Raw genomic sequence first — 13,729 nt, 5'->3', positions numbered from 1 at the left:
ATTGAAACAGAAAATCTCCTAGCTTATAAAGACAAGTAAAAACCTATTAGTCAAGTTATTTTACCTGTGTTTGTTCAACTAGGTAAGACAAGTTTTATAACTGAAATAAAACTATATAAGTCATTGTTTTCACTTGCAGTATAAAGTTGAATCAATGAAATATCAAAAGTTAATTAACATACACAACTTAAACTACAATTTTGTGACAACTAGTCCATTATAGGCAAATCAACTTTTTGAACTTTAATTTTGGATTTAAGACAAAGCTAGTTTTGAGGTTGAATGAACTTACATTTTCAAGGCAGCAGGTGAACTTACATTTCCAAGTTAAACCAGCTTGAAATGTCTTACAGTGCACGTATTATTGAAAAATATCAGGGTATTTCAAATGTTTTAACAAACTTAGTCTGTATAATATATCCTATATCTGTAGCTTTGATGTATTACAAATTAATGCACAATACTCCAAGTTTTTGGGGTTAAATGTTGCTGAAGAATTCATGTGTATTTTACATTTTACTACTTAAAATTATGTTCACACTGCATATATTTGGTCAGTTTAATCCACAGCAAAGCACCATCATCAATACATTCCCACTTAAGGGAAGTATGAGTCATTTGGCTCTGTAATCATGTACACTTAGTGTGTGGGAAAGGGAAGGTGTGAATGTGGGACCATCTCCAGAAATAGGAAAAAAGAAGGTGTGAAAGTTGGACCATCTCCAAATAAGTGTTTGAACAAGTCAGCCAGGGATACTGTGACTGTTGCTTAATCATTGGTTCTGGGAGACATTAGAGGTCAGTGGTTCAGAAAACAGGACCGGGCAGGCAAAAAAAACTCAACAGGGATTAATAAGATCAGTCAATTATTGGATTTGATCTTTTTTTGTCCCTCTTTGATGATGAGAAAGATAGGAGGATTAAAGACAATTGACGTGAAACGTTACTTGGAAGTGGATTGACTTATTATTATCAGTACACACTTCATTGAACTGTATAATTTACTTGAACCCTATGAGTGCTTGTACTTTAGGGTAAAGCAGAGAAAGTATTTTCTTTGCTAAGACTCTGGATCAACTTCAGGATTAAGAGTATGGTACCTCTTGCTCTTCTCTTCACTGCGATGTCCGTTGAAGTGGCAGTGACCTGCGAGGAAGGCTGGTAGAAGTAGAGACATTCAGTTTTAAGACAGTAATGAGTTATTAATTTCACAATGAACCTGTAATACACATTGCCAATGTGGTTAAGATGGGTACAAAACAAACGTTGATGGAAAAACTACTATTCAGTTCACCTGGCATTAAGGACACTACAAATAAAACTAATGTGGAAGGTTTCCAGGGATTCGGCAAGTTTATTTATATACCACATTTCGGTAACAAGGCAATTCAAACAAGATTTAGAGAATCACCACAGAGGTTAACGGAAACACATTCAAATAATACATTTAGTGATAACATTATGTTATGGAAATGTGTCACAATGGATGAATTTGGCGGTGGAGAAATGTGTTCATGTTGATTTTTGTGACATGAAAAAAAAGAATTCCAAGCTAAAACCCTTCATTTAGGAATGTCAGGAATCCTGTGCTGTGGTATATTTGCCACCACACACAAAACTGTTTAGGCAGTTTTACACACATTTTGAACTGTCCCTTTTTGTCACTAGAGTCTTCACAATACCATAATTTTATTTCATTTATTTATTTATTTATTTATGGTTTATTTGTTAAGGACAGATATAGTATACATAGTCAAACTGAGAACAGCCATCCCATGAAAGTATCATAGTGTTTGTAGCGAATGCTAATTTCCAACACCTGTAGAGCTTTTCAGAGATTCAAAAATTGAAACAGTAAGTTAAAATAAAAAATTAAAAGGTGTGTTAAGTACAGCAAGATACATAAGACACACATTTGGCAGTGGCAAAGCATACATAAAATCAAACATGAGTGCAGGTTTGTTGCTGAATTAACCAGGATTTAGTGACTCTCTTAAACGTGGGGAAGTTTGCAATGAGTTTCAACTGATCAGGTAGAGAGTTCCAGGATTTTAGACCTTTTACAGAGAAAGCTGTTTGAGCAAAATATGTTCTGCTGAATGAAACTTTACAGTCACCACTTGAAGCTGCTCTGGTGGATGTGCTGCAGCTCTGTAGCCATGGACAACCACAATATAGTTGTCCATGTCCATGCAGAAACTCTTCAGGTGACATGTGCATGAATAAGTGCACATCTGTGCGTACTCAGCGTATGTTGGAGCTGTATGTGCAAGACAGCATTTATCTTCATTCTGCTGTATCACACTGCCTCACACTGTTACTGTGTGTGTAATGGAATGTGTAATGTGTAATCAATGGCATTTGAGGTGCGATGATGATGATAAATTGTATTTTTTATTTGTGTGAGCGTAACTGTGGATGCATGGCTGAAAAAAAAGCTGGATGCATCACTGGTCCAGGATGTATTATTAACAATCACAGACTGGCTTATTACATATTAGTGCTACATCTGCATATCCCCTTATGGGTAGTCTACTCCTTAATTTACACGTTTTGTAACCAACTAAAGCAGCAAGAACAGTCTCTGCATGGACATGATTGACAATAATTATTTTGTGGTCACGTGGTAATTCAGTCGTGGGAACAGATTACTATTTTGTTATTAATTCAAGGCCAAAAATTCTTTTTGTTAAGTTTGTGTGAAAATGTTGACATATTTCTAAGATTCTTAGAGCTTAGCTGCTGTCAAACTATCTAAAAATAACTCCTTATTTTTCACTTTCACTGCTTTTTCTGCTTTTCCAGCACTCTCTCTCTCTCTCTTTACCATGTTCCTGTATCGCATCAACGACCGCTGTTCACTCTCCTTGATAGTGGCAACTTCAGGTTGAAAACATTAGTGTAGTTATTTTTCATACGCTCTGATGCTTTTTCATACCATCTAACACAAAATAAAGGACACTGATTTGTTTTTAAGCATGTAGTAATAAACGTTAAAAAGTATTGAAACTTTTGACAACCTAATTTGGCACTCCACTTCTGTTTTTTTTTCCAAAATAACCACATGAAAACATTTCCAGCAATCTATTTCTACTTATTTATAGTCACATCACCATCATTTTTAACCACAATTGAAAGCAATAAAGGGTTTTGGTCTATCAGTGAGCTACAGTTTGGTGACTCAGCTGGCCACAAATTTTACACAAATCTTCTTTATAAGTTTTTTTCCATTTAATTTCATCTGAGGGTGTTGTTTAGGATATTTTTTTTAGTTTTGATGAGTATTTTATAGATATCTTAACTTTATTGTGTCATTAGCATAACATAATGTAATAATCATAAATTTTCTAAATCAATAATAGTCCCCTCTCTATGGCGGTGAATCTGCATTCACATTTGCACTAAACTCCTAAAATTTATTCCCAACATTTTAGAGGTGAGTGCATTCATGTATGAAAACAGATTAATTTTACATCTGACTTTTTCCTGTCTGCCCACTTGTGGAACTTCCTCAAATGCAGAGAGGTGATGGAACTACATCATTCTGTCCTTGTTCTTCAAGGGCCCAGATGATCTTGCTCAAACTGCACCCCCCAGAATATTGGCACACTCACACACACAGAGCATGCAGGTACAGGGTTGTCACAGGCTATCCTGTCATGTTTGTAAATATTAGAAGCAGAGGAAGGTGCTTCTAAAGTTCCCAGTTAAAGCCAGAGGCAGCTTGCAACTTGCAACTTGCAACTCCAAACTTTTTAATTAAATACAACAATAGAAAAAGGTGTTGGCTTTTTTTAAACTCAGTGGCTCTGAAAATTCTTGTACAAAACACAACAAGGGGACCATGGATGCCTTAAGAGAGAACACAAAGAGTATATATAAGCTTCTCACACATGACCCGACAATGTGATGATTATATCACTCAGGTTTAATTGTAAAAAAAGAAAATCTGGATCATGGTGGTTTCACAATGCCAGACACTGGCATTTCAGTGACAGTGAAGTATGTCACCTAACAAAATGTGGGAATATTTATCTTTCCAAGTCAAGTACAGGCTCAAATGTGTGCTTACAGAACCAAATTATGACTGAAGTGTGATGTCATATTAGTGAAGAGGGCTCTAAACTTAGCCTCTCTGACCATTTTTTATCCTGGTTTAGTTATTATTTATTATATATATAAAGTTGAGCTGAATTGAGCACATGAGTGATGAGGACTCTAAACTATAGTGCTGTCTTTGAGAATACGTGTGGTGTTATGTTATGTCTCAACTGACCTCTCTGCCAAGTGCCCAACGGGCAATTAGACAAAGCCAGACACAAATGTTTATGATTCAACTTAATTACATCGCAGACTTGGCAGTTAATTAGTTCACCTTGCTTATAGCTTTGCTTTTGTCCACTTACAAACAGCAGCCCTACTGTTTGTTTAATGCATCGGCAGGACAGCAGAGAGATAAGGAGGAAGGCTAAAGGACTAATGTTTGTAGACTGCTCTTTAATTTGGCTAACAATCTCTTGGTTTGTCATGTTTGCTTCCCCAAAGACATGGACATAAGGAGAATTGTAAAGCGATGGAAAGTAAATTATAATCTCTGTGAATCAGTCGATATCAGCTAACTTCCAGCAGAATCTCTTTCAACAGGGTTTAAAGCTTTCACAAATAAAATCCTGGCAGGTCCACAACTTGTTGTAGTAGCCAATATACTGTATCAATTTATGTGACTGGACACAAGTACTCATAAAAAGAGAGCTTAACTCATGTTTGCTGACTTGTATTATTATCGATAGAACTAATTGAAAACTGCAAAATAAATAACTATCACTCCATCTTCACCACCTCTCTCAACGACATGTAGGAAGGTAAGGCAGGGGCAGAAGGAGAAAGCGGATGTGGAGACAGTGACATTTCAGGGATGAATGACGAAAGGGATTTGAAAATAATTGTGCCACGGTAATGCAACTATATTGTTTTAACATTATGGACATCAATTGGTATATTGAATGGGAAACATTTCAGATAAAGTGCGCTATACAGCCTTGAGACTGAGGCCTCAGATCCTGCAGATTTCTCTAGTAATACGAATAAGAAGATGTGTTTAATTTACTGGAAAATGTGCTTTGACTACGGTTGTCCTATCCCCTTAACTCACTGATTTGATCATATCAATAGAAACTGTGATTGCATGGAGGCACACATGGGTCCTCTGAATTAATCATCAAATAAATGTATGTCCCTAATATTTTCATATGTGATCTGACAGAGGGCCAAAACGTTGATATAATCACAAAATGTATCTCATGCTACATCAAATAGAAGTTAAAATGCATCAGAATTCAGGAAATGACTTCTATTGTTAGAAACTTTCTTGAGAAGAAACTTTCTCCATCAAGTTTTGCCACCTACTTGTATGGCCTCTGATTCCCATGGTTATGAGGTGCCTTTTCGGGCTATTTTCTAGACGTGAACAAAAATGTGACAGTGAAACATTTTAACTTCTTTGACTACTCAGACGCCTAGCTTACTTTGTCTGATGAATATGCTGTTCTTAATGAATTTACAATAATGTAGCCAAACATAGTTGGATATTCAAAGCTGAATAGGCCCACGGACAAAGACAAGAGTATATGAAATGATAAGTGTTTAAATGCTTTGAGCAATAAAAGCATTTCTGAGCAATGGCTGCCACCTCGTGGCGGAACATATAGACAATGGTCAATATCAAACTACAGATGTGTTTGAATTTAGTTGTAAATTTGCCATCACCCTAAATAGCTATGTGATAACCACACTTATCAGTGTCTGACTTACCTCTCTGGGAGAGGTGAAGATGATATGGAATGTTCCAGCTCTGCTCTGATTGGTCGGAAGGAGGAACTAAACACTGATTGGTTCTCTTCTTATCCTCAGTCTGTGGATTCTCCTCTGGTAGCTGTAACAGCCTTGTAGATGGGCTTTTTACAGAAACAGGAAATGTTTGAATGAGTTCAGAGTTTATGTTTTATTTGAAACTTGCATTCAAACATCCATTTAAAAAAGTATGGAAATGTCCATCACAGCACCATGTCACGGAAGATGCTATATATTGAACTCTGTTTGTGTAAAAACAACTAAATGCAGCATATTCTTAGCATTGACAGAACACATTTAATATTAATCAATTCACTTCAATTGCAGGTATGATCGGGAGCTGCTCACTACAGTGAGTGACAGTTACAGATTACAAAGTGGACGAGCTCTTCAGGGAGGCGCTCACTGACAAGTACAACTTTAACGTAGCATTCACCCCCATAGTACAGCATGGCGCTGAGGACAAAGATGATTAATGACAGGGGCAGCTCTGGGCGAGGGTCATTCTGTGTTATGTGTGTATTTTAGATGGGTTTCTCCTGAGAGCAGCTGTATCCTGTATTATGGCCCATGATAAACTTCACTGTGGTATAGCTCAACTCCTTAACCCTACTCTCAAAGCTCATATGCACATCTGTGAAAACACCACTAAGGGGTCTAAATAAGCTATCATGGATAAAGGGGGGAATAAACTAAACAGTCTGTTTTCATGGCTAATTTGGATTTGCTAAATAATTTTATTGACCATACAGAAGTAGCTGATGAAACAACAGTAATATATAAAATAACAACAATGTAAATTTGATATTTCAATATTTAGGAAAATTAGCAGAAAGAAAACTTTTTCTCTGTAAATATTGTATCAAATGTGATGTGAGGAAGGGTGTGAGAATAGACAACAACTAAGAAGACTTCACTGTCTCAGTTCTCAGTCAAACTTGCATCACATTGATTTACAATTTTGTGATGCTTCCCCTTTTTCATGGAACAGGTAGTTGGGGAAATAACTTTGACGCAAACACCAAACATATGGTCAAATCACTTAGACAGTGCCAACAAATTAAGAAAAGGTTCATGACTGCACTTACTGTGATAGAAATTTAAAGCTTTATTACAGCATTTGTTATTTTTATTTTTATTACTGAACATTAATGCAGAACAAAGTCATTTTGAAAACATTTTGCACACATTAATTGAAATTCTAAACATACACATTACGGGCTGGAACACAAATGATTAAGTGTTTTCTTAATATCAAATTCTTCAGCTTAAAACTCGGTTTACTGTCACAGTCCCTCCTCTGTGACACCTGTTCCTCCTTGCCCTCCATCATCCTCAGCCTCTGCTCACCTGCTCTGAATCCTCAATAAACCCACCTGCCTGCCATCAAGAAATCACAGACTCCTACAAGAACCCTGCACCAACACTCGGTCTCTACCAGGTTGCTATGTCAATCATGGTTTCATTTGCAAGGACTTAAAGAGTTCATGGTACCCTATTACCCCTCTAGAACACTACGCTCCCCACATGCAGGCCTGCTCATCATACCTAAAGTCTCTAGAAGTAGTGTTGGAGGTAGAGTCTTCAGCTATCAGGCACCTCTCCTTTGGAAGCATCTACCAGTCAGGGTCTGGCAGGTAGATACCCTCTGTACTTTTGAGAGTAGGCTTCAAACTTTCCTTTTTTTAAAAAGTTTAGAGTTAGAGCTGGCCCCGGCTTGAACCAGCTCTTTGTTATGCTGCTATAGGCTTAGACTGCCGGTGGAACTTATACACTGGGATCCTATCTTTCCCCTCTCTCTCTGCCTGTCACTTACTTTAAGTCTTCCTGTTCCATTAAAGTTACTAACCACAGACCTTCCTGAACTCCCTGGGCTCCCTTGTCTCGTAGGTTCCTCGGAGTCACAGCCTGCTGCTGTGGACGATGACCATTGACTTCATATTTTAACACTGGGGGTTGCCACTTAAGTTGGACACTATAATGACAGTTTTTTGTCATTAAATCGATGCCACCTGTAATAGGACGTATTTGCAGTATCAACGAATCAGTGGAAAAGAACATGCTGTCAAGCAGAAAAGAGTATGAAGCAGCTTCATTCCCTGCACAAGGATTGCACCGGTCACACACAGGTCACAAGATATAAACGCCATTACCCCCTCTCTATCCCTCATGTTGAGTTTTCCTAAATATGCCCTACTTCGGGCTCACCCTGTCTTTAATTTTACTGAGGGGTTGGGAGGCAAAAAGTCCACATAAAGTGAAATGTTTGGCTGTTGGGTTCACAAATTAAAGTTGAAAAAAATGAATAGTTGAATAGCCCCTTCCTCCAATGGGGCCCAGGGTAATCAGCCCCACTTTTACCACCCACCAAGACACCTGGAAAATTTCAGAAAGATTACACAAGTTTTGTGCTTGCGTGAATAAGGCCAATGTTTAATGTTACTAAGACATCTCTCTGATGATGCAAACCTGTGGTACCTGTCGTTACTTCCTCTTTGTGTGCATGCAGCTGTGGAGCAGTGACTATATAAAGACATGATTGCATTGCAGACCCTTCACTTCATCCATCATGGACAAATCTGTGCTGTTGGTCCTGTTGAGTCTGCAGGCTCTACTGCTCATCTCAGCCTTTGCCTCTGGAGAATTCCGTCCCATGAGAATGAACTATCCACGACCACGTGAAACCCTGCAGCTGGTAAGAACATCCACTGCTGTTACATGACTGCAAAATGCTTATCTGAAGGTGGTCCTCTAGTCACATGGTGTTTGGTGCTGGAACATCTAACATGTTTAAAAGAGATGCAAATAAATGCTTTATGTCCTGTTAAAAATTGCAATAATTCAACTAATAATTCTGAGATTGCACCCTCAACAAGAACTGGGAGGAGAGAGTGCTTCTTCTACAGCCATGCTTTATTTACTCATCTGTTACAGGGGTTAACTGGAGGTAGAAAACCAAGGCCCAGATTTCCAAGAAGGGGTGGCTGTTTCAGAAATCACGGAGCATGTAGCGCATTGAAACCGGTGAGCTTCTTTCCTTTTTGCCTTGTCTCTGTCTCTTTTGCATCATGTAAGTCAGCATTATTCAAGAGAATTTTCAAACAAATGAAATTCTGATATCTATATGCATTGATAAATAAAAATGTGTTGCAGAGTTAGTTTGTTGTTGCTGAATTAACTGAAAATTCTCTCTCTTTGTGTTTCATTTTAGCCTCCCAGGCCTACTGGTAAACCAGGGGCTGGCAAAGCTCAGGTCGCCTTACATGCATAGCTGAGTACCCTTGTACAGCTATATGATGTTGAAGTTTTGACATGAGTTTGCTTCTTTTAGTTCATCAGCACTGATTGAAATATCCTCTGGAAATGTTGAAATGATATTTGTTAAAAATGTGTTCCTTATCGATCAGCATTGCCTGAAAGTGATCAAAAAATTACAAATAAAACCATTCACCACAAGTTGTTTTTGTCTGGGTATTTCTTGTTTGTGTGTGTCTGCTGTGTTTCCTAATGTTTAAACAAGTAGTGATTGTTTATGCAATATCCTCCATGACACTCCAATATGATCAAATCAAGACACAAACAGAATATATACATAGTTATGAAAACAAAAATTAAAAGATGCACTTCAACAGATTTCATATTATTGACTTACAGCTATATAGCAGAAAAACATATTGTCTTATTACCTCCTGTGTTGATAATGAAATCAACTTTATTTATGTAGCACTTTACTCACAACACAGTTGATCCAGAGTTCTTTACAGCAAACACACTGAGGAAAACAAAAAGCAAATGAAAGAAAACATTTCACAAATTTTAAAACTGATTCTGCAGCTGACGGGCAGCCAGCAGAGGGAGGCAAGAATTGGAGTAATGAAGAGTCTCTCATTTTTGACCTTGGTAGAACTCTAGCTGCAGCATTTTGGCAGGTTTGGAGACAAGATAAACAAGAGGCGATACCGAAGTATTAAGAGTTCAAGTAATCAATGGGGGATGATAAGAATGCATGATGATTTTTTTCCAGGTCTGAAGTGCTTAAAATTGATCTGAGTTTGGAGATGGATGAAACTTATTTTTACTACTTGACTTATTTTCTTGTCGAATTTTAAACCTGTGTCGAATACATCTCCAAGGTATTTTTGCATGAGGTTTTATGGAGGGGGTCAGTGAGGCAAGATGAGGGAGATTTTATTGATCGGATGCAGTGGTCCTAATGCAATCACTTCTGTTTTATTACCATGGGGCCCGCGGGCTGTATGTTTGACACCCCTGATCTAAAGTAACATTTCCAATCCGGCCCAGGGGAACTGCTGTTTCAAATTTTCTACAATCAAACAGCTGACAGAGGGCATTATAATCTATCTGTTCTTTTGCTGTAAACATTACATTCTGTGTCAGGTGTTTGGAAACCTGTGTGCTTGGTGTGTCCACAGCAGGTTTCAGTGCTTAAAGAATATCATATTCAATTTTAGTAGAAAGATAGTTCATTAAATGCGAACATTTTCAGAATTTACTTTTTTGCACTACTAATACGAAGGGAACAATTTGGAGTTTTTGTTATTTATAGGTTATGTTATGCTTTTACTGGTCTGGCCCACTTCAGATCAAATTGGACTGTATGTGGCCCCTGAACTGAAATGAGTTTGACACAGTTGAAAATGTATTAAAATAAATTCTGTTTAAAGATCTTATTAAATTGAAATTATTTTTCCATACCAAAATGTATCCAAACCAGGTGACTTTGTGGTTTACTATTGCTTGATATTATGTGATAGTTTCGAGAAATAAGGTTGTGATTTAATGCTGCAATGACATTATAACATTACAAAACAACTGTTGCATAGTAGCTGTATCGTCATCTTCAACATTGCATGCAGTTATTCACACCAGATTTTCTAATAGCAAGTCAACAAACACCTCTTTGTTAACAATGGAAGCCGAGAAGAAAATTGTTAGACTTGTTTTTTCAAGGTGACAATTTCCAATTCCACGACATGATTTCTAAAATGCCATTGAATGAAAGCAAATATTAGCCTTCAGAGCATTTGACAATAAAGAAAAGAGCTAAACAATTTTCACAGTTACTTTGGTGGACACTTTAAAGTTTGGTGAAGCATAAAAAAAGATGTTTAGAAGTGATGAAATGTTCATATCAAATGTAGTAAGCAGGATGGTGAGGAGTAGACAAAGGGGAACTCTGATGTGTTGTGTTGTTGTGTTTCATTTCACTTGTTGTTTCATCATTTTCTTTGTGTTTCCTCTTTACTTATTTTCATAGAAATAGGTGGTGAGGAAATCACTTTGAAGCCAACTCCCTGGGATGACGTCACACCACCGTGCAGAAAACTTGAGTAACAATTCACATCAGACCTCATTTACTGTCATGGAAGTGTACTGCTCTGTTACAACATTTATTATTTCTCTGTCAAGTCAAGTCAAATCAAATGTATTTCTATAGCACATTTAAAACACAGCAGAAGCTGACCAAAGTGCAGTACAATGCATAGAATACATGATGTGAAACCAAACAATTCTAAAGAAAAAGAGACAAAATGAACATGCAAGACAAAATACTACTAGTCTATATGACAATTCTAATTAATTATATGAAGTTAACATTTCTGCTGCAGTGTCTCCCTTCAACATCTTCATGTTTAAATGTAGTCTGTTCTCACAATCAATCTATTTCCTTCTTTGTCCATCACTTTCTGTGTAACTTTCTTTTGACAACGATGTGAAGGACATTGAAGGACAGTTGTAACAAACTTGAACTTGGTAAGAAGAAAATTGAAGGGAACAATAAACATGCCTTTACTTCCTGAAGACTCCTCCTGTATGAGAGTAGACTCTTTATACAGATGCACTGGCTGTACAGTGGATAAAGATTATCTTCAGAGCTGGATCGAGAATATTGTAGTAAGTTATCTCGTTCTGAGAGACCTGTAGATGGCTTTTTGTTGTTCATTACCATGTGATTAATGAAACAATCTCACACATTGTTACTCTATTAACTAGCTGCATTTGATCATTACAGACCAGTTGCATCAGCAAAGAGTAAAAACAGGATATACGTGATAGATTAATTCTATAAAAACATTTCTGACAATGTAGCAAGTTTCTGATGATTAATTGCAACTGTTGATTGAGCTCATCAGCACTGTAGAGCATGGTTATATAACAGTACTTTGTCAAAGACATGGCAGACAGACAAGCTTTTTTCTTTTTCTCCATTATGTAATCAGGCTGCTTTCTATTATGAAAGTGTAAATAATGTTAAGATGGCTGTCTAACATTTTTATCAAACTATCTGCTGTCAAAGTCTGCAAGCAGCAGAAGATAAAGACATTGATATGTAAGATGGTGGGACACAGATTGCTCGCCAAATTCATCTTCATAACATTTGTTGCTTGTATGTGCAAGATCAGACATCGATTCTAACCATATTATACCTCTGTCATTTCTACGACAGAGGAGAAGTGCAACAAAAAAAATTAAAATTAAAATGAAGACTTTGAGAGTAGAGTCATAGTATACAAGAATGAAGTTGTAGTTTATGGTAATAAAGTCTTAATATATGAGAATAAAATCTTAATACATGAGAATAAAATCTTAATATATGAGAATAAAGCAATAATATATGAGAAGAAAGTTGTAGTATAGGAGAAGAAAGTCTTAATATATGAGAATAAAGCAATGATATATGAGAATAAAATCTCAATATATGAGTTTACTAGAATTAGGTTTCAATAGACGAGAATAAAATTGTTGTATATTAGAATGAAGTTGAAATAAATTAAGAAGACCAGAAGAGTTCATTTTTGGGAAAACACTCCAAGAGAAGTGTAATTATGTATATAAGTTTATGTGAGAAATTAAAGTGTTAAAATTGTTGTCACAGTAAAAGCTTGTGTGTTTTTGTGCTGAAGTGAACCCTTGAGGACAATCCAATGTCACAATCCATTACTACAAAAACGTGTTCATACAAACAGACTAGTTATAATGCAGTGTTTTCCTCATCGTGGTTTCCACTGTATCTGTTGTGCAGCTAATTGAGCTAGCTAGCATAGCGTGCATTAGCTAGGTAACATCTTACAGGTTTAGCCAGAGGATGAAAAGTAAAACTGAATATAGTGGACACATAATTTTTAGTTGATCGCTGCTTTATCATGATGGAAACTAGTCTTTTAAAACAATGGTTCATAAATGTAACAAAATAAACCTCAAATTGGGGTGTCTTTGGCCTAGTTGTCTAAATTGGCTTCCAATGATTCTTTTTTTTAACTGCAATACAGAGTGGGTATCTTCCCAGCTCCCCATACACCATGTCACTGCAGGTTGTCATTTTAACTTTTAGGGTTATACTTCAGAAATGTAAGGTGTCATTTTTTCAGTAATTCTATACTTTTTAACTCCCACACTTCACATGCATACAACATAACTGACATAACTAGCTTGTAAAATAAATCTAGCATCAGTGGTTCAAACTAGCTTACAGGCTAAAGCCCAGAAATTAAGCAAGATGTAAGCTAAGAAATACCTTACATTTAGAGCCACAGAGTTATTTGGTAGGTTTAACATTTACCACACCTGCTTTCTGAACTTCAGGAGAAATCTTAAATTTCTACCAGAAAATAAGAGTAGAGATCTTTTTGTGATGTAAAGCTAAAACCTTTCTGAAATTCTGTCCAGAAATACAACTTGCCTTTTCATACTTCTAAGATGTCAACATGTCTGCTGTTATCACATTCTTAAAATGATATTTTAACAAGAAGTGGTGCAAGAAGACCACAAAGTCACAAAGTTTTTGACTTTCAGCTCTAAGATTATGTAACATAATGTCTTTTTAAACTTCCTGTCTTGTTTTGGTTGATATGATCGG

Source organism: Notolabrus celidotus, chromosome 15, assembly GCF_009762535.1.
Source record: "Notolabrus celidotus isolate fNotCel1 chromosome 15, fNotCel1.pri, whole genome shotgun sequence".
Taxonomy (NCBI): Eukaryota; Metazoa; Chordata; class Actinopteri; order Labriformes; family Labridae; genus Notolabrus; species Notolabrus celidotus.
Note: the sequence above shows the minus strand (reverse complement) of the source record.